We start from the raw sequence: 27381 nt of genomic DNA on the forward strand, positions 1-27381 counted from the left end.
CACGAAAAATTGTAATTATCGAGCTCGCACGGTAATTAAAGGCCTCGAAAGGACGAGTGTTCGTCAAGTGGAACGTAAAATTAATTGGAGAGATGAAAACGATATCACGGAACGACTCTCGATTTAATTACAAACTTCGCTTTCTTACGGTGACGCCGGTTCGCTCGATGGATTTCATGAATAAACGAACGAAACAATGATCGCCGAGGTTTGTTCCTCTTCGGTCTCGGTCGTTTCGTTTTTCCTCTTTGCCCTGTTCCTTTCTTTTCTTTTTTCTTTTTTTTATTCATTGAAACAGAGAAGAATGACTCGTTAATGGACCGGTAAAGATCTTTCTCGTCGCGGGAAATTCACGTTGCAACGCAAACGCCTCTCAAACGAAAAAGCGAAGACAAAAATTGAAACGAAACCTCTGGTAAACACTTCGAAACAAACTGTTAAAACGAAGGGCGTCTACGTGTAATTAGAGATCAAAGTAAGAGGTGAAACCCAAAGAACTCGGCAAAGGGACTACGTTTTCGATTTCATCAAAATATACGATCGTAGAAAATATAGGTATAGATAATTTTTTAGATGCTGTATCTACGAGAAATTTCTACGATCTAAGAGTCTCTGGATTTCTAAATTTTCTAAATTCCCGCGTCGTCTTTAATGACCGCATCTTAATCTCTGACAAAATTCATTTCGTATTTTTCTTATGTAAATGCAGTAGAACGTAAAACGCTACGTGTAAGATGCTATCAACGTATTATTATGACATCGAAAACTTGAAAAATTGTTACCATCGGTCCAAAGTTATATTTATCTAAAGTACACCGTGATACGACGATTCATAATCCAAGAATAATTCGTTGAATTCGCATGCGATTATCGTACGCGCTTATCGAGCCAAGAGAATTCAGACGACGTAAAGTTGCCACAGAAAATCACATCCACGAACTGGCGAGACATAATCGTTTAGATCAACCAAGTAGATTCTGAGAGCTAGCGGGTACAACAATAGCGACTACTTCAGGTATTTATTACAACAGTTATTCTTCTACCTGAGTAACCTTTAGGAGATAGGAAATATCGTTCGTACCGTCGATCTAGAGTTTCCATCACGAAAACGCGAATCGAGCAAATAACACCGATTGTTAATAAAAAAAATACAGAGTTAACGAGGGAACGAAATTAACTAAGAACAAAACGAATATCGTGAGAAATTTAACATATTCTCCATTTTTTTCGAGCACATCCGCCAGATGATTTTTACGTAGAAAAAACAAAAAGTAGCTGCTGCAGCAACTATGCAACGCGGTCTTTTGATCTTCGAAAAGCGAAACCGCACTGGTGGCCCGTCACATAAAATTTCTCGCGTACTTTCACGGTATCGAATTTTTCTGCGAGCGGCATTAGCATATTATGAAAGCGACAGGTTTTATAAAAAGGACGTTTTCCACGATCCAAGCAACAGCCCGCGTAGCCAGACCTCGCCCAACAACTTCGTCGAAGCTTGTCGCTGCTTTCGAGGAAATTGCTTTCGTTAAAAACAGCTGAAGAGGCCGGAAACTAATTCGAGCCCCCTACCCCCGTATCTCAATGAATGTTACTCGCGACGATTCTAACCGAGCCGAGATTCATCAGTTTCTATTTACTCGAGGAGTTTTCGTCCTCCTTCTTGCCCCTGTGCCCCAGATCGATCCGAGATCCCATCGCCGATCTTCAAACGAGATTTCTTAAATTACAATGTTATTTCTCCGTCTCTGTTCGATTCTTTTCGGGCGAATTTCTTTTCGATGGAAATACTATGGTCGAAGTTATTATCCCCGTGATCGTGGGAGCGTGATTTCTTCGGAGGAAAAGATTTCTTTGTATGTTTCTTGACGATGCTCCACTAGTTAATGGAATTTTCGCTCTCTTTATAATTGATTTCCTTTCAGAAGAATCGATCTCTTTCGATGATAAGACGAAGATTCCATTAAAGAAAAATGTACATTTTCTTTCGAGTGTTTTAAGTAAACGAGCACAAAGATTTAACATTTTTACTTTTCCCGTAATAATTGAATTTTTTTCTAAATACGATAAAAATCCTACTAGGAGAAACGTATTATTTCGAATATTTTATATAAAGGATGTGCTAAAAATAAGAGAAAAATCGTTGTTCGTTGAAATATCGTTACTTGGTTCTCGTGTTCGAGAAAAAATGAAATATTACTGAATAAAAAGCTTCGTAATCGATATATCCATAAAATACGCGAAAATTTACAATAGCGAATATACGAATGCAACGAAAAAGACCGCTGATAAACTCGATACAGTCAGCATTAAAAAATAAAAGGCATTTATCTTTTGAACAACACGAATACGCCTCCATTTCCCTATTTTCGCCATTCAGAACACTCAATGGCGGGAAAGTTAAGTGCAATTTGGCAACACACGGTGAATCAAGAGACTTAGTTGACTTCGAGTTCCCTGAAGTCAATTTCGAACGCCATGAATGGAATTCATCAGTCTTCGTCAAGTATCGGCCAAGTTTCGAGTTCATGCAATTCGTATATCGCGTAAAGGGAAAGAGAAAAGACCAAGATCGATAAATACCGCTACTTACCCGCGTTAACAGTTTCGGTAGATGCTTTCACGGAGATGCGCGTATTCGTTCTCCCAACAATTGCCAGTCATTGTCGCGTGCGCATTCACTCGACTATTTGAATACGATAAGATACAGAATTCTTTCCCCGATGCGCATTCTAACTGGAAGTTTACTATATTCTTAAGCTTTCTAGAACGTTAGGAAAATTGTTGTTCCCCGTTACGTAAACGCTACTGTGCAAGCGCATGGAATTAATAGCAGAACTACGTGTTTCGATATTCCTTCATTATCAAACGCGCTGATCAAGATTAAGAATCAGGCAACTAGAACGTACAAATTGAAAATCTTAATTGAATACTCCATTATATGCAATTCTCGGTCGATGAAAAATGGAATTACAATGGAAATGCTTGTCAGAACATACAAAACGAAAGTCTACGCTACGAGGCAACTTGAAGAATTTCGCCCATGTTGCGAATTTAAGGTGATACTCTGCGGCGTATTACATCGCTATGACACGATCCACTGATAAGGAAGATCGACAACTGTATTAATTTCCAAGACCATAAATCGATGTTAATTTACGATTCAGCGATCGTCGATCGACTACTCGATTTAAGAGACATCTTTCACGTGATTTCGCAATGTGCTCTCTTTTCGAGCGTGCGAACGACGATCTACTAATTCACTGTCTAAATAATGGCCATATCGTTTCGCGGTTTCGCAAACCAACGTACGCACGCTGCATCGAAAACGTTAGAGAACGCTCGGCTCTTTGGCGGAATCGAGAATATCTGCCAATTATCGAGGTTGCGTCGACGGATCACGGTGTTTATTAGCGGCGAAATTTCGCCAAGGGACTTCGGAACCGCGATCTTTCCGCTGCTACGAAAGCGTATCATCGAGATGTGCAATTAGCGAGACCGCAGTGGTAATCGCCTAGTAACGTTGCTCCATTTAAATAATCCCGACCGTATCTATCGTCTGAAACGATCAATAAATCCATCGATTCGGAAGTTCGTTTCGAATCGCGAAGATGGGGATTTAGATGGAAGATGCATTCGAGCAGAGTAATTAAAAGTGCGCCAGTGCTTGGTGTTTAATTTGCAAATGTAAAAGAGATTAGGAATAATTAAGATTAGGTCGGGTTTACCATGCGCAAAACAGGACGTTATTCTTTTCCTATTCTAAGGTTAAAGGAAGAGTTTTAAAAAAAGCTAGTTACGATAACAAGTCGACCTTCGCTCGGTCTAAACTATTTTAATATTTATGCGAATAGCAAATTAAGCCGGGCAACTAATAATTGCCGTAGAGATAATTTACCGCCGACCTTCGAAAACGTTCATTTTCTACTCTCTTCATTTTCTTAACAAATATTCCTAAAGGATCTAGTTTCAAAAATATCAATTTACTCGGAATCGTGACAACGTTTATTATAATTCTGATTAAAAATTCGAACTCTTATCTTTCGGTAGATAATTGGAAATTTATTCCAACCGACTAAAGTAGACATTTATTTCGTTATTTCGCTAGTTATTGCCCTGACGCGTTATATGGAAGCACAAGTGAAAATCTCTTGCATACTAATAAACGGGAACTTCGTTCGCATTACACGTACGAACGCTACAATTAATTATAACGTGTTTAAACTTTATAATATCCAATCACGCTCACGATGCCGGTAATTCAACCACGGTAAACATGAATTACGTTTGCTACGAAAACTCCATTTCAGTGTCTGGAGCACAGCGATTATCATCGTCATTATTGGATATTATACTTAAATAGTATCTATAGAAATTACGCGCTTCATTTTCAGAAGAGGAACAGGACCAAGGATAAGATAAATATCTCTCTGGAATCCAACTAATCAACTCCAATAATGAAATTCTCGATAGAATATTCTCATTAACTGTTTAAGCACGAGTTGATTTCCATAAATCCCTGCGAATGCAAGGAAATGACAAAGCTAAATACAATATCAAGTTGAGTGGCCGATAAACGATTCGCCGCATCTCAAGCTCGATTAAAATTTTAATATCGTTCGTCGATTTGACAGCGATGTTTCATAAAATTGTCGTTTCGACGTCTACCGACGACAGCCGTGTTTAAAGAGGCCAAGGAACCCCTATTTCCTCGTTATTCGTTTCGATATCCAGCATCGCGCATCCACTGTGAAAAATTCCGATGAATTATGCCCTGAACACGTCAGACGATACAAGCCCCGATAAACACACGTGCGGAAGGCGAACGACAAATCAGCGAGAATTATCGAGAACGCGATTCTCCTAACGCGGACGTTTCCCTGGCTGCCTCCGCTCTGGCGGCGCATAAATTCGCCACTCGTGTGGAAGGAAAGAATCGCCGCAGTAAACCGCCAACTACCACGAGGGAGAGAAGTCCGAAGCGAGAGTCGTCGAACCTCTGTCTGGGGAACCTCTGTTGGAACAAACAACTAAAACGCGCAACTAGCTCGAGTTAAAACGACGAGAGAGACTAGGCATTTTCTCCGTGGATATAAATCCGGTCACTCGATGTCACGAACGAGCCACAGCCGGGGAAAAACAGAAGGACAGAGCCTCGCGATGGGCGAAAGTTAGCAAAAGGGCTACGGCTTTTTGGATATCAGCCAGAAACTGAAACCGGCCCGGAGGAGAGAGACGAGACTCCGCAGTGGCAACGGTAGACGGATGGATCGTTTCAAAGGACACCGTGCAATGCGAAAAACTGCGGCGATCGTCCTTCCACGGAACGAAACGGAGCAGAAAACTACGGCCTCGGCTAGCCCAACGTTCGTACAAAGAGGAATATCTGAGCGGATCGAGTCAACGATGCGACGCTCGATGCTTCACCATCAAAGACGCGGACGAATGCATCGAGATTCGAATATTTTTCCAGGGGTTTTCTCGCTAAATTTATTAAAAATATAGCCGATTATTCCATCTGGATCTGTCGTGTCCATTCGTTTATTCGAGAAGTGGGCTATAGTTTAAGTCACGGTATCGCGGTTGAAATTTTTCGAATGAACAACTTTGGATGATATTAGTTTTCATACGGAATTAGTATTTGTAAAGTGCGGTTGTGTTAAAAATTAAGAGATTTATTTTTTAGAATATTCTCAATGCCCTGTAACATTCGATAAATTACATTCCTAATTAATGTATTTTTCCGCTGAACTTTTAGAAACAAAGAATGGAAATTTCGGTAGGTTAACGAAATTTTGGACGACGATCGATGGAATATCAGTTGCGAGACTCTTGGTAACGGTGGTAATTTTTGTCATTATACGAGTAGAAACTTGGGCGAAAGCTCTCGTTGCGTGGAACATTTCACGTTTCGAGTGAGACTCGTACTTTTTAGAGTACTTCTGTTTTACAAACATATGCAGGGGATACTTGAACTCTCTAAAATTTCACTTGTTATGGTAGATACTATTGTATTCGATAAGAGTACTTGTTACGAACCACTTGGTTTTATTGAGTTTGCGGAGAAATTCGGAGAGTTTTCCCACGCGAAACACGTTGTTTGCGTTTGCAACGACATTGCTATACAAAAGCACTCTGACACCGATTTAGCAACATTACTAATGTAATTTATTAACATTAACAATCCTCAAATAATCGACGATAATAAACTTTTTCAATGTTGTGTAATCTTACTACGTCAACTTGTAATCCGATCAGACGGATCCCTAATAAAATTGCCCAATCGAAAATCATGTCTCATCCGATATTACATACCACATTCGTCTACTTCTAATTTTTCCAATATTTCTAATTTTCTCACAAAAGTGAGTCAACCTACGCACAAGCGAATCACCATTTAAAGACACAAACGTTCTCTAACCAAGCTCGTCAACACTCGACCGGTCTTAATCGCGACAGAGTACGGGGTCCATTAAAATGTGCATCGCGTTTCTATCGATCGTGTCACGCTCGAGCTGGAAGGTGCACGACGTTCGAGAGTCAGTCTCCGAGTCAGAGGCAATTCGAAGGGGAATTAAGACCATAATCCCTGTTTCTACGCGAGCAAATTGATCCGCACGGCCGTGTCGTCTCCGCGAGACGCATTCGGCTACCCATTTCGAACGCGCAGCCTGGAAATGCAATTAGTGCCGTTTGATAGACCGATCAGAAACGAGAAATAAATAAAATCAAGGCACGGTACGGTGTACAGCCTCGCTCGATTCTTCGCGATGCATGTGTATTTCCCACATCGAATCGTGTGGTTTGATCGTATTATAGTTTGCCGTTACCATCTATTGAACCACCTGTTCGACAGACGTACACCGTTATCTTGCATTATCGAGAGAATTGCTCGGTGTTTCGTTCGTAACCGCGAAATAAAAGACGAAGAAATATGGTGATGCTTGCGGTAGAGTATTTGCGATAGTATTTCGTTGGAATGTACGGGGAATAGTGTCAAGTGTTGAAGAAACAGGGCCATGGTTTCTTTCTCTTTGGGGATGATAAATATGTTATTTTCGGTGCTGAACAATTGAATATATCTACGGCGAATAAGCCTACTATTTGGAAATCTCAGCTGACACGGAAGAGATTAACAAGATTTGCTGCGAACTTGGTAAATGTACGAACTGGACGATACAATGAACATTCTCCTTTAACTCCTGTCCGCCAATTAATGCAAAAGTCTTCGAACTGATAACGTTACGCGTTAGAAAATATATTTATACCATATAAAATCGAATCTACCGTGAAACTGACGCGTTAAGTTAAATAGTTAAACACGTTATCCACGTAGCGAGCAAAATGCAAATAACAATCGATGTAACGACGCTATTATATGAATATTAAATCGATAATTATAAGTGGTATTAGCATAAATTTGAAACATAGCGAATTCTCTGATACGTGGCACCAAGAGCACATTGTCACGATTCTCTGATAATGATTTTACCTATCGTTATCGCGATTAACATTGTAATTCGACTTGGTATCGAGAGATCGACATCTCTGAAGATAAACGTGCGAGGAGACAAAAATTTAATAAAGAAGACGAGATAACGATTTTTATCAGAATTAGTCGCGATAAAAGGTGTCAAGAAACAACGATAAGATCTATTCGTAACACAAGCAAATAGCACGTGATAGAACTACTGTGACATTACGTTATGATAGTAGTATCTTGATTGCTATCAATGGTAGGAATTCCGAATTATATAGCACCGTTTAAAAAAAATCTTTTTTTTTTTTTGCAAACATGAAACGATTTTCCCAATATATATTTACAATTCAAGTAACATTCTTTCTATTTACAAGAATAGCGTGATATAATAAAATGACAATAGAGCTTTTTGTTTCAGCCCACAATTAACGATAATCTTGATTGTATCTATATTTTTTACGTAATAAAATCCTATTACGTTGCCAGTGACATTAAATACCTATAAAAGTAAATCGATAGCTCTGTGTTTATAACAATTCTCAATCGAAAAAATAATGAAACACGAGAAAACACTCTTCTCACGCGTGAACGTGTACCTTTCGGTGTTTGTGAATCATTTCTGCTGTAGTTTTACTCGCAAATCGATACGATAAACGGAACACCGAGTGATAAGACAAGCCGCACTGCGTCAACATCAATTATCTATTTCTGCTTGGACACGAGATACCGTTTGGTGAGGCTGAACCAGGCAATCGTCCGATGCACGTTTATACGATTAGTTTGTCCAATTTACACGCCTGCAAATCGAACTTTAACATTTTGTTCGCGAACAAAATCTTTAGTTCCGTTTTTCTCAAATTTTAGTTTCCGCTCGAACGATACAAAATATATCGAAATACCTATATACGTGTGTACGAAAAAGGTTTGTAATTTTTTCGATCGGCTCCAATAGTTTGTCTATTTTTATTTCTATTGCAAACAGTAGCTTTATCGTAAAATGACGATAAGTCGTCTTTACAAAACACTCTTCTCGAATGTCTTATCACTTTACAAGTACACAAAATTACTACATCGTATATCATACTTCATGCTAGAATACTTAATCAACCTATCGTATCGCGCACCGCTCTAGCATTCTAACGACTTCTACGTTAGCAACAGCTTAAAAACGCTATAGGCAAATAAATTTTCTACGGTTCGTTACGTGCCATTTAACTGTAACTATGTACATATTACATTTAGAACATATCGAAATTTTCTCGCAGCTGCTTTAAAACTAGACACTTTATGAAAAGGAATGAAAATTCCAATGTCGACGACTTCTGCTCTTCCTCAAAGTCACGAACAATACGAAGAATTTGCCAAATAGCAAACTCTCTTAAACAAGTTCGATTTCGTAGCGACAACGTCTTGGTGTTCGATACCTATCGACATCCGAATATCGTAAAGCCACCGTTGCGATGTAACAATTTCTTCGTAAAACGCAAACCTGGTTCCACATCGCGTAATAAACTCCAGATGAAACGTTCTTTCCTTACCAGTTGTAAATGTAACTGTCGTTTCTTCCTTGTAGCCATGTTTCATCGATGAAAAATGCAAATTTGGATGACCGCAAAGGGTAAACCGAAACGAACGGCGATATCGTCGCCAACGATCACGATACACTCGAAGTACCTCGAGTACGTGCGAATATTTTCTTCCAGAAACTCTTTTCCAATGGAGGCTAGATCGGTCGAGCCTTTAACTGCTTCGTGGATACGTTTTTACGACGTACGGTACTTTTTAAATTCTTTGAAAGAATTTGAAGAGAAAGAATTCTCTTTGAAGAGAAACAACAGAGGATTAAACGTTCAGGATCGAAAATTTTAAAAGTATAGCGACCGGCGAAAGCTTTTCAAGCAGAATTCTTCGTCGAAAAATTGTAGACAGGTCATTATCTGCATCGCTCGTTAATAAAAAGACGTTATATAAAAAGGCGAAAATATAAAATTTTATACTGTTTGCAGTACGATTTCACTGTGTTGTAAAAAATCATACTACGTCCATAGATATTTCTCAACGAGAAAACAATGGGATAGTATATGTAAAACGAAGATATAAGCCTCGCTTAAGCGAGAAAGAACTTGGAACTCGCTTTCAGACGTATTTTTATCGAGCTCCTCGCGAGATGATACGCTCTATCGGAATATTAGTTTCGAACGAAATCGAACAGATATAAGTTGTTGGAATCGACGACGCGGAGCGGGAATATTTCAAATAATATTTCCTACGCGTATTGGAACCGTATATCCGCGAGTATTGCTTTAATTGGACGGATTCCAATCAGTGCGCGGCAATGCAGAGAACAGATAGTCGCGGAAAGCAATCTATCTATAAAACCAGCAAGAGTACCTCGATTTTAGCCGGAGAAATCGAAGATTTTCCGGTCAACGACCAGGTTTGCTTAATTTACCCTGACAAATAATTCGAGAACATATTCGGCGCGTGTACTTCCTCGGATAATTTATTCCTTGCGCAAATATAGGCAGATAGATTAATCCATTTAATTAATATCCCTTTAACTTTTGCAGGGCCGAATGCGTTTTCTAAACTGCGAGAAAAATTGCTTTTCCATTAGTTAGTAACGCATGTTGCGTTTTTGCAAACATCGAGCGTAAAAAAGTTAATGTAATCGGTATTCGTACGTGCAACAAAAACGTTAACAATTTTCGTGAAAGATAAAACACTGCTATTTATACGATCGTCGTAACGATATCGTTTTTAATAATTTGTCAGGCTATAATCGGATTACGAAGTAACAGACTCACCGCAACGCAACAAAAAACGTAAGTATTGCGGCGTTCTGAAGCAACCGACAGGAGGGAAAAAGAAATCAAAGTCAGAGCACCAAAGCGAGGAAAAGAAATCTGTTATTTCCAATCGAGTCTACAGGATATCCTCTTTCTAAATGACGTGTCAACACGCCAACATCGTGTTTCTCCTTTTCGCAAATTACTTATGCATTAGAACATATGAAATTAATATACAAATTCAACGTAACATTGCGCGTTATCCGATTATTTGAGATTTTATATTTCCCCATTATTCGCTCTTTATCTATCTCTATTGGAAACGCTAAGTATATCGAATAGATAAAATTTATCTTTCTACTACCTACAAAACGTGTTTTGATAAAACGTTAAAAGTACTGGTGTTTTATAAAAAAAAAAAAAAAAATAGTGTTTTGTTAAAACACTGGTATTCTAGATAGTAGAAAGATAAGTTTTATCTATTCGATGCACTCAATCAAAATAAATATATAAAACGATAAATGTACAAAGGAATAATACCTAGAGTACCTTGGTATCCAAATATTAATAAGAGTCACCGTATATTAGAAGATCCCAAAATCCCGCAACGTGTGCACACACGACGAAAATGTATATAACATTCTCTGCCAAAACTCCATTTCCCAAAACCAAACCCTTATCTACCCAGAAAATAGCACGATCGTTAGGATCCGACTGGAGCGTTTCCACGTTTCAACTGGGTTCCCGTAGCCTTATCGCCGGCAATCTTCTCTGCGCGAACACGCGTACACGCTCGACGGATACGCCTGGAAAGCCCTCGGCTCCGGCTGGGATTAGATTACGGCATAAGCGGCTTATTTATCGCTGCGACGACGCGCATTCGCGAATGCAGCGCAATCAACACGCCGCTAGAAGCATTCCTCGCGTCGAAACGCGAGTTTCGTCGCCGTGCGAATCTCGACGAATCGACGACCAGGCATTCCAGTCCGGTTTTTCCGCGACATTCCAGGCACGCGCGAATTCGAAGCGGAGGAAACGACGATGAATAATTCTCGGCATTTCGTGAGCTGTGTTTTGGGACGCAGTCGTCCCGGATTAATGGTCTTTTCCCAGGTAAGCAAGGGAAATGATCTTTCGGTTCTCGAGGGTGACGAGTCAGACGCGGAATGGGCTTGAATTGTTTGCTTTTTGCTTGTACTTGGCAAGTCGTGCTATTGTGGCAGAAATTAATTATAGAGACTCGGGATCGAAGAATGCGAGGTTGTTATGGGGTTGATTGCAAATGAAGCTTGGGATGAATAGTGGAGATACGAGAGTTCATTATGCAATGAGGAATATGAATTTTCTTTCTTTCTGGCTGAAACAATTCTTTGAAATAATTAAACTGTGAGAATATTTGGGAATGAAATTGAAATATACATAATGCATTAGAGAGCAGAAGGCAGAAGAAACGAGAGAATTTCTGTGTACCTCAGGAATGGTACTGTTAAAAGAACGTAGTTTCTAATTTTACTATAAATAAATAAAAGATATTCTCCTATGCTGCTTCTATAGGATTAAGTCAGGTTACATTAATTTACGTTAGATACTGGTCGTAATGGTTTATATGTTACAAATAAGATTTATGTCCTATATGCGCAAACCCATACACGTATTTGTGTATAGAGAATAAATAGTAATAATAATTAAAAGAATATCTTTTCACGTTATCTTCTTCGTTGAAAGTAAATGGTAAATGGAAGTTTCACGTTGTATCACATAATTAAGTTTCGATCGAATATAATTGCAAATTTATTTGGTATGATATAAATGATCTTAAATAAGTACGATGGTGAATTTAGAGCGGTTCTAAAGATCGACTCACGTGATGGAATGCATTAATAGCATGACTCACAGATCGATAGAGAAAGTACAATATATTTTACACGTCGTTATAAAATATCGTATTATAATTGCGCAATAACAGGATCGCGGTTGAAATCAAAACATTCAAACGTTTCAGTTTTAAAAATATAAAAAATAAAACAAATGAGAAAATTATTTTGCAATGTTTCAAACGCTTACCATAGTAACTGTACAATGACAATTGCATATTCTCTTGTTCTATTCTCTGCAAACGGAGCGCATATTTTCTATAGAAAGGAACACAGAACCCGCGAAGAACATAAAGAAACATATTCCTCTTTTATCATTCCACTACGTGAGAGCTCATTCCTTTCAACGAAAGAAAAGAACAATGTACGTACTGATCATTAACAATATTTCTACAGCTCCAAACTTTATGTTATTTTGTGCCGATTCGAGAAAGCAACAGTATTGAAATTGTAACTCGTTTGAATATAGAGTGTTCTGCCTACCTTCTTTTGTGAGAAATTATCTCACGTGCCTAGAATTAACAAGTTCAATGTTATCTCGAGTTTATTTAAGCATACATCGGCATATCTTATGTCTTACATTCATACTTATTTAGTCTTTGCATCGATTTGCATCGTTATTTGTGCAAACATTTTGCAATCGAATGAAACGTGGCACTAGATTAAATTTAATCTAGAAATCTATTTTAATTGACATCGAGTAAAGATGTATTCGCCATATTACTACGCTTATCAGATTACAGTCTATTATAAAGCTATTAATACTTGAAAAGATGTTAAGAAATATTCACCTCCTATCTCTTCTCATTACGAAATCGAAACAACTACAAACGTTGTAATTCATATGACCTCCCTCAGTCATAATAATCATCGATGTACTTAAAGCGATTAATAATTCCAACAAGACAAACAGCCACTCGTCTCGTTTGCTTCTCTCCTCTGCGTCGGCAAATCAAAACAACCACAAGCTTAATTCGTAAGACGGTTCGTTCATCGACGTATTTACGAAGCAATTAATCGCTCGATCGAGACCAACAACATTCATTGACATCGGCGTCTTCTAAATCGTACATTCTAATCCATAGGGGAACTTATCGCTAACGCGACCAATTGAGTAATTGTAAGAATCACAGGATCTAATAACCAGAAGCTTTTCAAACGCTTCTCAGACAAAAGAAAACATCGCCGTACGTCAAAGCAAATGTGATACGGTTAATTAGTTCCTTTTAAAATCCCTGTCCCATTAGAAAGAAACATATCTATATAAACTGTGAAAGTGACTGATCAAACGGAGCAATACGAGTGTCCCGCGGATTAAACGCGCCTCATCGGCTCGTCTATCGAATAATCGAACCGGATAGGCCGTTTATGGGCTCGCGTGGGCGTCGTTACGTCAACAGAACGACGATTGAAAACGGAGAAACATAGAATGACGAGCAAGCTCCCGTTTCAGGTACAGAGAGCGTGGCGTTCCAACTGAAATACCCATTCGATACTTTTCCACGCGCTTTCAGCGAATTTATCGCGTGCTTTTACATCACCAGACACCATGTGCGCACAGAGGAAGTCGGATGCCAACGGAGGAAGTCGAATGCCAGTGGAGGAACCTTCGAATTACAATTCTCCGTTCGCCTACGATCGCCAGCTGATTCTTTAATATCTGTACATGATCCGAATGAATGGAACGAGGAGAATTTTGTATCGGCGTTCGATATGGGAAGAATTTCGTTTGACTCGGTTCATCGTGGTACGAGAGATCGCCTCTCGGGACTTATCCGATATATCGACATAATAATAAACAAGCCAAAAACTGAGGCCTTCGTAGCGTATAGAAATGATTCTTAAGAAACTTCTAAACTGACCTAAACGAATTTAAGGTAAATTTGATGTGATTTATCGATATAAGGAAATATAGGCTAAAAAAGAATAACGTTCGCTTAACTTAGAAATTACGTGTTTCAAAGTTGCGTCATTAGACAAGTAATTAATTAATCTGAGATATAATACCAAAGCTCGATATATCATCTAAATATAAAACTCGTTACGTCTGCTGATAATTACGTGTCGATTGGAAAGAAAAATGGTAACAACGACAGGTAATTTTTCAGAAGATAAAGAACATTTCATGTTGTGATACTTGAAGCTAATTAATGGAAAAATGTTTGATTTACCTTTAAGTTCTATAAGTCATAAAGATATATTTGCTAGATATTATTAATGAATTTGTAGCGTAAACATATCGTCCGAGTATTTTATCAGGAGTCTGTTTACCGCTCGGCAACACGATTCTATATGATTTCGAACTCCAAACTACGTTCTAGTCTACGAATGATGAATCGTTCCATAACCGAGTTCATTCTCTTGGCAAAACAACTTTTTGCCTTGACAAGCGTTTATCAAACCAAAACATTCCCTTCGTGCTCTTCTCGAAATCTCCGAATTCTACATGGAACCGTTCTAAGGCGTCCCAGTTAATATGAATTTTAATGCGTCGTTTTCTGTTAAAACCTGTTTAGACCGCGAGGAAAGTGACGGCTGTCACGATAACAGTAAGAAATATGTATAGTAAACTCACCAATTCACTCGTATCTTTTTTCTTCTTTTTCTTTTAATAACCGACAAAACTCGCAGAAACTCGCAGTCAAACGACTTTATTCGGATAAACCGGATTCTCTTTCGTTAAGCCAAATGTTTCTATGTCGAAAAATGTTTAACCGTATTTTACACAGCCAGAAATATCATTGGCAAATAATCAGCTTGCTTTATATACGTACGAAGAGTAAGTTTGCATTAATTAGCAGGTGAATTTAATTAGGCAAAAGATAAAACGATGTTCGCTACGAGAACATACATTTAATCACGCATGAGAAAACATGATAAACGCGAGAATAGATCGTTAGGTGTGAAAGTTAAAAATAAAGAAATAGGAAGGGTGCTAGACAATTGCTATGCTATTGTATTTTGTTCCTTTAATTGTCCGTCGTTATTTTATTTTATTGAGATATCGAGCACGACAATATCGTTTGTTGGTTTTCCATTCGACACAGGAACAATCGAACATCGATGAAAAACCATTAATCATTGCCGTCGATTAAACTCGCCATATCTTTATAGGTTCGCGATTCTCGAATCGCTCGAGGTTAGTCGATATACAGGAAGCGTGATAAGCGAGCGGAAAAATTGATTCAAATCGTGTCATTGAGTTGGTTGGCCCGTTAAAGTCACCGAAAGTTTCGCGTGGAAGATAAATCGTCATTATTCGAAACGCCAAACGCAAACTCTCCCAAGGAACGATCATTGCTATTCGTTTTCTGTCTATTATCGGTTAAAATAACCGACATAAAAGAAAAACCCAGGAGAAAGGATCGAAACCGGATCGATACAAGAAGAGTGTCGCGATTCGTGTTAAACGTCGATTTAATCGAGACACGAACGAACACACCTATCTACTTCGATATTCGGCCGAGTTGCAATAAATCTTTGCTTTCTAGATATACTATCACCGAGAATATACCACAACAAGCTTAATAAATCTATAAAACTCGTCAGAAATGTCACGAAATCAACAGGTTCTATCCTAAAGCGATCAAAATTCCGGTCTACGTGCGGAATTTTCGTACGTCGAGATGATGAATCGATGAAACTTGGTACGTATTTTACAAAGCAACGTAAACTTTAAAATTTAATCACCACCCTAATCCAGTCGAAGGAACATAAAAATTACTTACAAAGTCAGTGAACGATGGACACGGCGATGATGATTCAAATCCTTTCGAGCGAGGCACCCACGCGCAGCTCCAGGATAACTGTTTCTTTTACGCGATATTTCCAAGTGCGGGTGTCCGAATCACTCACAGAACACGCGGTTTCACCGAAAATCGGCGCACGAAATGCGATTTTCGTTAGCCGGGGCAAGTCACGGAGCCAGGTATACGCTTTCACAGATCAACACGACCCACGAAGCAACCGGCATACCTGGCGACGACCAGGCGTTAACTGAAAGCGTATGGAGGCCGAAGAACGCCGACCACTACACCTGTGTGCCACGGGGAATCGTAGTAGGAGAGGGCGAAGAGAAGGAGAAGAAGTTTCGTCGAAGAAGGAGACGCCCGCAATGGCCTTTACACGGCGGATATGTTTATCGTGATAAACGGGACGCGAACAGCTGCTCGGAATCCATTACGAGCAATCGCGAGGAAGAATTTCGACTTGTTCGACGATTTGTCGTTTCCAGAGAGGGGATTAAGGTTCGAAGAGGGGAATAGAGTTTAGCTGGAAAAACGAATTTGTTTTGGTGACTGAGGGAGAAACGGGGTAGGAGCCGAGGACCGAGGGATACGCGGATTTTACGCACGGGTAACATTGAAGAATTGAATTTCAGTAATTTATGAATTAATTAACGGAATATTTGTAATACAATTATTAAAATTTAGGAGAAATTGAGAAGCCGGGATTTTTATGGCATTTCTTGGAGAAGTAACGTAACAGGAGGAGGAACGTAAAAAATTACTAATTCGGTAAGTTGCTAGCGAATTGAAAAGTTCGAGGTAGGAGAAAGAAATGTTTTCGGCAAAAAACGTAAGTTTCGCTGTGAATTTTTGTCTGGGACACAGAATCATTTGAATGTGTAATGTGTTTTATGAATTATTAATGCAAGATGAATGCTTCCTGTGAATGCCATTTCACATTGAAGAATACGATCAATTGTACTCTGTTTTTATGCAAGTTTGTAAATTAAGAAATAACCCTCACCTTCCTTTTCTCATTCTAACAAAATACTTAAATTCAACGCCTCTTCTCTGTAACGTACATTATTTTCTTGTAAATTTTTACTCGAATAAAACTCACTGTCGTTTTATTCACGATTCTACCATGAAACTTATCCACTTATCTGTTTATTAAAATATACCTTTACTCGATTCAAAAAAGAAATTTCAAGAAAGAAAATAAAAATGTAAGGAATAATTCCCGTTTTTCGCGCAATTCCCGAAAAATGGCTAAGCGAGAGAGAAACGGACGAAACTTGTTATGAAAATAATATGAAAAGTATCGGCGTAGCTTGAACAAAATATGCAAAACCTGTTCTCGCGAGAGAAATGCAACACTCTCGAATGACCTTTGGTCGAAAGTCCAAGACCTTGTCGACGATCGGTTCGGCCGTCAATCTTTCCAATAATAGAAAGGAAGGAATCTTCCTGTGCATTCCCTACGCTTTCTTGGAATTAAACCGTAAACCTTAGCGGGCTCCACCTGTTGAAGGAAGAGCCTGCAGGTAATTTATCTTAGAACGAACCGGTCTCCAAGTAACTTCCTTCCTACGACAAACTTTGATGAAGAAGAAAGAAGCAAGGAGACGTTTCTTTCGAAAGAGCAAGAAAGACATAATAGAGACTCGCCTGGCGATGTAGATCTCCGAGTAAACAAATGGAACTGCAATTGTTCAAGTTTTTACAAGCGACTTGCCTCGAGAACTGAAACTTCGTTCTTTGATCGTTTGGGAACTGTTCTATAGTAATTGAATGTAATTAATTTTAATATTCTTGCAGGGTTTTGTTTGTTCGAGGACGTAATTCTTCTTAGATTAGAATTAATTATAGAGGATATACGTAAGTACTTTGACTTATTTACGATGTATATAGTTAGGTGACGTTGATGAACAAGTGTACACCAGCGCACATCTATAAATTTCACAACACGCGCTTGTGATCTCATCTGATGATGGAATTTAACTTTCGACATCAATTTTTTTTGGTACACGCTCCTTTTACTTGAAAGTTCATTGAGTCGTATTTTCATCGTTGCTACTATCTTCTAATTGCGCTTATAAAACTGACACAGCTATTTGTCATAACAGCGTCTTCAGAAGTTCCAAGACCATTTAAAAGATCATTCGACTGTATAAAACAGACAGTCAAGATAACTTAATTAATCTATTAAAAACCGGGATTAAAGACTACTGGTTGATACTAACGATAATAAATTGTAAAAGAGCGACCCAAGACAAAGAGAAACAACTATCGAACCGCAAGTTTCGTTTAATTGAAAAATGAATTGACCATGGAACAGACGAAAAATAGAAATAAGATACATCAAAGCCTGGAGCGTAAGTTGGAAAACGCGAAAACCAGCGAACCAGCGATACAGAAAAATTGCAACGAGTCGAATGGTGGATAGCTATGCGCGTTTGCATGCTGCACGTACAAAACGATTCCCTGTTTCATTACCGTGGACTGTGGTATTGTATTGGCGTCCGAACAAATTGCTTCCTTCCATGCAGTTTTCGGGCTGCGGATGTCATAAATACACCAGGTCCACCTATAGGGAATTCGTCGGCTAGAATTCATTGGTTACAACATCCGCTAGGAATCGTAAGTCATCGGGATTCGCGCCACAAGTATCGAAATAGGATTTATCCGTTCCCTTCAAATTAATAAATACGGAAATTTATCTATTCGCTTCTCGTATCGTAGCAACAACGGGATGCGTACGACACGTGAGAAGCCAACTAATCGACGTGATACTTTACTGTAAGGTGTTGCAAAGCGATACAAATTTTATAAAAAAAATAAAACAGGAATTGTTACTGTAATTTAAATATTTTTTACCGACTTTCTCAATCTATACGAAAGCACTACGCTTCTTAAATTCCTATCTGTCTTCGCAGAATCGCTTTAATTCCCACAAAAGTTGCTATTAAGATCAAAGACTCGTATTTCTGTGACTCCATTCGATATTTCGTATTATTTGCTTAAAAGGGCATAACATTTATCTGTGAGATACCTTACGAAGGAAGAATTAGGTGAAATATAGATGGATATTAACCGAAGAAAAATCGCGCAAGTTGCGATCGATCGTTTACGATTTAAGCTTCTCTGGAGGAGCAAGTCGTTGAAGAAGTCTTCCTGCAGATTAAACTCTCTCGAATCGGCCGAACGAGACGAAGATCATCGATGCTCCGCAAGTACATCCTTAATTCTGATTAAACGTAATCTTCGATGGAAAAGTAGCGCGCTTCCTATCGTTTGGTCTGCGAGTAACCGGTGTGGGTGGAAAAGTTTCCCGGAGTCGTTCCGTTGGAACTCGCGTCCAACGATTCGAGACACGAATCGACTGGACATCCGGGTTGGAACTCTCTCTCTGTTTGCCAATTTTCAAGGGAGTTCGCGTGCAATTGTAGAAAAGTTTCGTACGTCTGATTCACGAGCGAAAATGGAAGGTGGAGAAACTTTACGAAATTCCTATTATCACAGTGTGAACTGTTATTAATTGTTGAAAGGGCTGAAAGTTATAGCGATGTACCAAGGATTAAGAGCGAAATCGATAGCTGACAAGTCGGAATATTTCTACGTCAAACGAATAGGAGTTAAGATTGATAGACTTACGTAGATCGAAACCCGCCGGTAACGTGATATACCGAGAAATAAAAGTCGATAAAAGACTGATGCGACAAAAGAGGCATGATCTTTGCCTTGGTATTAGTTTGTCGGACGTAGCCTCGATCGTAAAGATTTTAGCGAAGAACTCTGACATTGCACGAATATTACGCGAACCACGGATTACGTGAAAAACGTATTGAATCTCGTAATGGATCGCCAATGAAGCTAAATTGCAGAAACGTTTAGCTCGCGGAAAAACGTGCGAATAAATTAATAATATTTCGAAAAACAATTACCAGAGAGGAACTATTAACCAAACAACGCGTCAATGACTAACGACTATCTATTAACAGGCTGTTCGTTCGACGATATGAACTTTGTTTCACAATACCACATCCCGAACAATAAATATACACAAGGATTGCCATTATTGGCGCTAACGAGACGTCTAACAGGATTTCAAAGAAGCAACGTCACATTCCGCAACCGGCATTACCTTCGCATTAATAATTGATTAAGCACAGGCAAAGCGATTATTTCATAACATCAAGCAGTGACATCATTTATCGATCTCTGCTAATAAATAAATTCCAATGATTCCTTTGTTCTGTAAGACGATTCACAGACAGTTGGGCAAAACGTTTAATTATCCATCGCAATAGGTAATAGAATTTGGCAATTGTAAATCTACCTTGAATTTGGATTATCAAATATCAAAGCCAAAAAGTGTGCAGAAAGGTGATATATGTACGTGTTCCATTATTCATGGATGAAAACTTTCCTCTTTGAGTTACGTTATTGCGAATATTTTCAGCAATGTAAGAATGGCTAAAGAGTAATTACAAATTCTTATAAAAGACGTTTCTCATAAAACCTCATTGCCTTTAATTGCGCAAAGAACAGCCAACGAAAAGATTACAACTAGATCGTACATTCGCGTTTGACAGAACTTTCCTTTCTTTTCTCGACGCGTCAATCTGGCGCTATTTTCAACGTGCTTTATTAAAAAACGCAGAAAACACTATCACCAATCGGAAACTAAGTGGATCGTTGTACATTTTCTCCACGGCTAATGAGAAATTCCCGTTTCAGCAGGTGAATTTCATAATTAATTTCGCTCCCCATGTCCGGACCACCAATCTCCTCGAGTCTTCCCTTTGGGTAATTAATAAATCATTGAAGAGCAGTCAAGGACCCTTTGTAGATTCGCCCCGAAAAAAACTACTCTTTTTTCCAAATAACAAGGAAAAAACAAGAACGAGAGACAGAAGCCTCGTCTTGCCCCCTTTTGTTTCACAGCACTTTACAACGCGGTGTTTATTTAATCGTCGTTTGAGATTCCGACTTTCTTTCCTACGCCCCGCTGAACTTTACACAATTACCAGGACAGATCTTCTTCTTCGCTTGGATTCTCGAGATTCTTAAAACAATACGACGAACATAGTTAACGTATTTAGCGGAAAAATTACAGAGAGTGTGAATTCCGTGGATGATAAAAACGTAAAAACGATGGTGGCGCCAAGGAGAATCGTCGAGAGAGGCGTTAACCCCTTTACTTTTCCTCTGAAATATCTAAATCGCGAAGAATTTCGTGACGTATTTTAATAGACGAACAATGGTAACATTTTTCGGCAGAAAATAAGCGAAAATAGCGGAAAGTAACCAAATTCTAGAAAATGCGACGTCTCGGAAAATCAGTATCGCGGCCCGTCAAAATTGTTTAAATAAATGATCACGACTAGTCGTCGGGAACACCGTGGACACGGATATCGGATTCGTCACGGGACGTTGGTCTATCGATATCGCGTGTCGATACGTGTATCATGAAAATATCGAAAGTATCGACGAGGGGCCGCGGTGGATGTCAACGAGCAAAGTAAAGGAAGCCAGGCGTCATCTTCCAAGATTTATGACTCCTCCATCCCCCATCCTCCCCTTCAACCCCTGTACACATCGGAATAGATGGTTTTACCTGCACTAACTTTACGACCAAGTAACAGAGCCTCTTAAATCACTGTCATAATTGAGGAGGCTGCAAGAACAATAGAAGACAGATGGCTGAGAATAAGCGTTCGTTTAGGGGACAAAAGACGAGACTGCACCGGAGATGAAGCCCCAAGGAATCTTATAGAGGTATTAAGAGGGCTAAGATCACACTTCGATTCGATCTTTTCTCTTCTGATTTCTTCGTGACAATATTTGATCGATAATCACAGCTTGATAAATCACACGCGTACGAGGATTGCTACTTAATTTTACTCGATTTGACAAAGCGAATTTTCGTGATTACTTGTTTGCTCGCCAAGGAAAGAAAAAGAGGAAAGATATCTCGATACATAGAAGAAAATCAATTCGCGTAACTTATTGTCACAGCTATTCGTATAAATATAGAGTGTAATAATCAGTTTAATAGCACGGTGTTCAAATGTTAAATCCAGTCAGTAAAGATGAATGATTATCCTTGCAACTGATAGAGGAAGAATTCATGGACGAGCCAGGTAGTTTAATTGATCATTTGATAGCGATCAGATTGATTGATTGCTTTCTCTCTTTATGGAAGAAGAGCAGTGCAAACGTCGCCAAAGGTAGGATAAATTGATTGCTTGTGATTTTTATTCATTTGAAAGACTCGAAGGAACTGAGTATAAAAGCGAAAGATTGATGATGCTTACCTTCATCGACGTTCGAGTTATAATATAAAGGTACAATGGTGTCAATTCTTTACTCTATCGCGAAAGTAACCTATTCTGCCGTGTTTTAAAATCAAATGAAAATAGCATAGCGTGTTTAAAAAAAGAAGCATCTGGCAATTTCCGTGTCGGCTGAACAGACATGGCTATCAGCCTGACTATTATCAAAGACCCTGACAAGCGCCTCGAAAGGAGAATCGTTTTCGAAGATTGAGTTCACCGTTCTTAAGTTCGAACTGCACACGTGTTTACGATAACAATTGTTTTTTCCTTTAGACCGCATGAAAAATGCAGCATTGTAAAATGTATTTTTCTTATCGATGCGTTTGTTCCTGTATTTTTCATGAAACGTCGCTACCTCTACGAAATTTCTCTGCATGGAGGCGTTTCTAAACATCCTACATTTTTAGATAAGAAAATATTTCGATAGAATTTGCGTAAAGTAGAGCACGACTCTTTCAACGAAATCTTTGAAACGTCATACGGAATTAAAAGTTCACAACATCGTGCAATCACTAGCTGGAACGTATCTGGAAAAGATAAAGAAATTACTCTGCAATTATATTTATCCGGCGCGTTCGATAAGACGGAAGAATCCACTTTCTTTCGATCGAAGGAAGAAATACAGTGTTGTTAGACAGCTTGCGACAAATGCAACGATCATAGTCATCTATCCGCATCAGTTGCTCCCGGCGAGTAAATTTGCCAGATGGGGAACAGGGCATCCGAATTTCATTTTTCTTCTTTCCTTCTTGGCGAGGCTCTTTCATCCGATGCTGTCCTGGAAGCAGCGATCGAACGAGCCCTGGCTCTTACATCACTTTTATGTCCGTCATATTTCATGCTGGCCAAACGTTCCGACGAATGATGCATTATTTAGAACGCAATTCGGGGAGAGCCAAGCCGGGACCTCGTGGAACAAATGCGCGCGAAATGGGCCAAGAGCATCCGGCAGAATGTCGTTCCTCTTCCGGGCGATCGATCGACCTACAAGCTTAATTTCGCTACGAGTCCTCTCGCTCGAGAGACGACTCAAACTTCAAAACTCTCTACGAGATAGATCACCGAGTACCTCTCTAAAATTTCACGACGAACAATTCGTTTTTTCGATGAACGAATCCTGATAAAACATTAAACGTAGGTTTTTACAATTTTTTAACGCTCGACCTTACATGCATTCTGTTAAGAAATTTTTCTTAAATTTTAGCGGATTGTGTCAATAAAACTGTAGAAAAAAATACGTTCGACTAATTGTAAATGGGAATTATTTTGTATAATACTACAAATCAATTATAAATCGTTACATCTCCTAGCCTCCAATTTTTCCTGCCGACTATCTCCCTCGCCAGAGAAAAAACCAAATTGAACACTAATCCGACAAAATATCAGAGGCATCGCCCACGAATATTTCGAATTATCACGAATATCCATTCTTTTTTGTTTCGTTTCGTCTCGCCTCGAATAACTAACGATTCAGTTCTAGCTTTTTAATCTACGTGTCAGCCACAAGCTTCGCATTGCTACAGTAGAGTAGAAGAGAGGTAGAAGCGGAAGAAGAAAATGTGGAAAACGTATGAATATCGCGCGGAGTGGGAGGTGCATTATTTAGATGCAATTTTTTTCGGAATCACCGACACGCGAATGAATGGGCACCGGGCAAACCCAAGTGAGAAGATTAATGCTTCGATCTGACAGCCAAGCACGAACTTTCAATCTGCAATCCGCGTTTCCTTTCACGTCCCCGCGTTTTACGTAGCAAATAATGTGAGCGACGCGGACAAACCGCGACGAGTTCATTGCAAAACTGTTCCTGGGCACCTACGGTTATCTACGGTTCACGCGCTGCTGCATAGAGCTATGGGGTTTTCTCTGCGTGACAGGTGTGAAAAGAACGTGAGAAATTCTATTCGCAAAGGCGAACTTCGATCGTCAGTTAGGTTAGCGTCTGCAACTATTTAGTTTCAACATACAGAAAAGGAACTTTATCGTTATTTCTAGCAGTAAAACATTTCTATAGATTATTCAGCTTTGTATTATTAAATCGTCGGGATCGATTCCTCGAACGAAGTGTCTAAAGAATAAATCGTAATTTTGGATCTTTTAATTATTCAGTTTTTCGATCTTCCAACTTCCGAATTTTTAAGGATCCATAATTCTTTAAAACATCATCCTCTTCGACTCTTCAATTTAAATAACGTATCAATTCCTTAAATACCCTACGTGCTCGTAGCTTAAAGAGAATCACCTCAAGCGTTCCTCAAAACCGCTTAATGTAAAATAGACGAATTACTCTTGTGAATGTTTAATTTTACATACATCTTCCCTTATATCGTCAAGATTTTAAAGCTTCGATCTTTAACCCTTGAATTTAAATATCTTCGTCTCTCGAACCTTTAAAATCTTAATCATTTGGATGGTCTACTTGCCAAAAACCACTCTATCTCTATCGTGTAATTTTAAATTGACGAACTACCCCGCACACAGCTACTCCGTTTTCAACTGACACGAACATCAGAGACTAGCTCGACACACCGTCCCCAATACCTTAATTGCGTCCCTCGACATTACTTGGGCTTTCTTCGTGCCTTATGCGTACACGGCCCTCCGAATTAGACGCTCCACCCCCGAGCCCATTAGTGTCGGTGGTTTAATTAACTGCCACGATAAATTGCCGTTCGACCATTCAGTTCGATAAATCCACTTACCCAGAACTTTACTTTCCATTCGACGCGTCTATCCTAGCAGGGAAACACCGATCGTCGTTATGAATAAAGTACAATGTAGCGGCGGTGACGTGTAACGCTGGCCGAGCCAACAGCTTTCATTTCGCAACGAGACATGACGCAGGTGATTTAATGTCGCGCAATTGCGCGAAAATATCCAAGGTTAATAATTAGCGCGAATTAATTTATCGGCTCCTATTAATTAACCAGCCAGTCGACGAATACGCTGCGCCAACTGGCTGCTTATTGGAAACTAATTGATACGCCTTTTCAATCGGTCAACGGATATATTATCGTGTTCGAGGTTTCTGGGCTTCATGGGGAAATGGCAAAAGAACAGAAACATCGCGTCTCATTTAACTGGAATTTTAGGAAATTTGAGAGTAAGTAGCGGAAATTTATTTCATTAAGTTAAAAAGGGAAGAATGTTTCAACGAAAGAAGTAAAAATGGAGGTTTCGGTTAGCTGTGGGAAGTAAACGGCGAAGAAGTTCGTTGAAAATTTATTTTATAAATTTATTACAAAAAAGGAGTATCCAATGAAATGTGAATATATAAGGCCCGTTGTGTAGTTGTATGCTTCGTTAATCCTCTGAACGCATAAAGACGCATGAAATGTAAATAACTAATATGATTAATTAAGAGAAATTAACGATCCTTAGTTTGGCCTGAAAAAGGTTTTTGAAAATTATGAATAGGAAAAGATAGCCGAGTTATGTGAATACGGTATAAGTTCATTAACAGGTAGTTCCATACGATAATGCTATGGTGAGATAAAGATCGAGAGAGGCAGAGAATGGAACTAGCTTTTCCCATAAAAGCGAAAGCACGTTGCTTGTGCTTCCTCTTCAAGCCATTTCTTGCTACCTCTGTGAAATTTTTTGCGATTAAAATTATATTACGAGCTATATTTTCCAACCTAGTATTAGAGTATGCCTATATTTTAAAAGGTAGCTAACGTTCATGGCAAGAATTATATGCCGTCACATCGATCTCGTATTTAAATCATTATAATCGAAATAACAAATTTATAAATCTTGAAATCTCTAGACTCTTAGAGTTTTGAGTCCATGAAACGTATAACTGTGATAAATATCCTTTATTCTATTTGCAGATCATCGCAAACTGGAAGCGATTCGTAAGAGCCAAGAAGGGAACTATCTTCGTTAAAAGAAGCACCTATTCCCAGGTGAACCCAATGAATAAGATGTCACGTGCAATCTAACGACTACACAGTGAAGGAAAACTAAGAACGGGCGAGTGATAAAGGACATGGAACTCATCAGTCATGTCGCATCACACTTATGGCTATCAGGGGCGCTTCTGTTCTCTTTCTTAATGCTGATAATATTTCAGAGACGAGACCGGAAGATATCGCAAGAATCGTCGAACAGGATTGTCCGAATATCTGACGACGAATCGCTCCAGGAATTAACCAAAAATCATAAATTTTCCGTCTCGTGTTATTTACGTGATTCCATAACAAACTATGAATCCTAAGATACAATAAACTGTAGAAACATGCAACGAAGCGTAGAGTTCTCTTATATTATACCGGCAAAAATATTCCAAACGATTTAATCTGTAACAAGATTTTAAAGTTACATTTCTTCCATGGATTGGAAAAAATTAAGTAACTGTTTATAGACACAAGGGAATTGAACAGATAGTGTATACTACAAACGGAGTGACATTGCTAAAAATTAGTTCAATTTATCTATTTGTACAAGAAGCACAGATTAGTAAAATTCACTGTAATTGAAAATTTGTCCGCAACTTAAACGTACAGTTCCATGAAAGGCGATGAATGCCGCGGAAGTTTTGAACCAGACTTTACAACTTACCTAATATACTCAACACCATATTAAAAAAAAACGTAAACCATATGATAGGTTAACAAAGGCACGTTAAACGAGAAGAGCGGGTAATCAGGAAAAATTAACGATGTTTAATCGGCCACGACCGGGGAATACAAATCGTCGATTTCTTAGCGAGCAGGCCGGCGTGTCTTCTATAACGACAAATAATGGTTCGCGATCGATCATGTCTGGTCTGGGTTTTACAGACCTTTTAAGCGCGCACGTACCGCTGGCAGACGATACGAGGAGAAGTCTAATGAACTCGACGACGCGAGCGCTCTATCACTCTTTCCCAACCCATTGCTGGTTCTTTTTTCTTGCCACGCGAGCCCGCTACAAAAATCCTCGTCATCATGCAGATTTATGCCCGTGAAACGAAACTTTTTCGCACGTAGAACCAGAGCCAAACTTCTTAACCGATGGTAAAAACGTTATTAAATGACCGGCCGATTTTTCCGACGCTTTTTAACTCCGGCTTACAACTACTTCCATCTTCGCGTTCTCTTTTTTATTACAATAAAAACGTTCTTATTGCTACATACTGCAATCGTTTTTTTTCTTTTTTACTTTTTTATTTTTTTTTTTTTTTTTTTT

The 27381-nt window shown here is 39.0% G+C and overlaps 1 protein-coding gene and 1 pseudogene across 5 annotated transcripts in view; one reads left to right on the plus strand and one right to left on the minus strand.

Moving 5' to 3' along the window:
- LOC100748507 (putative polypeptide N-acetylgalactosaminyltransferase 9) overlaps window positions 1-27381 on the minus strand; it is a 299103-nt gene that overhangs the window by 187040 nt on the left and 84682 nt on the right. The window contains exon 1 of one of the 5 annotated variants that reach the window (XM_012393132.3): window positions 15869-16134. The exons of the other annotated variants lie outside the window; for them this stretch is intronic. The gene's annotated coding sequence lies outside the window, so the exon portion shown is untranslated. Of the gene's footprint in view, window positions 1-15868; window positions 16135-27381 lie in introns of those variants that run through there. 5 annotated transcript variants of the gene reach the window in all.
- Window positions 11099-18065, plus strand: LOC105681823 (annotated as a pseudogene).

Source organism: Bombus impatiens, unplaced genomic scaffold, assembly GCF_000188095.3.
Source record: "Bombus impatiens unplaced genomic scaffold, BIMP_2.2 scf_2222, whole genome shotgun sequence".
Lineage (NCBI taxonomy): Eukaryota > Metazoa > Arthropoda > Insecta > Hymenoptera > Apidae > Bombus > Bombus impatiens.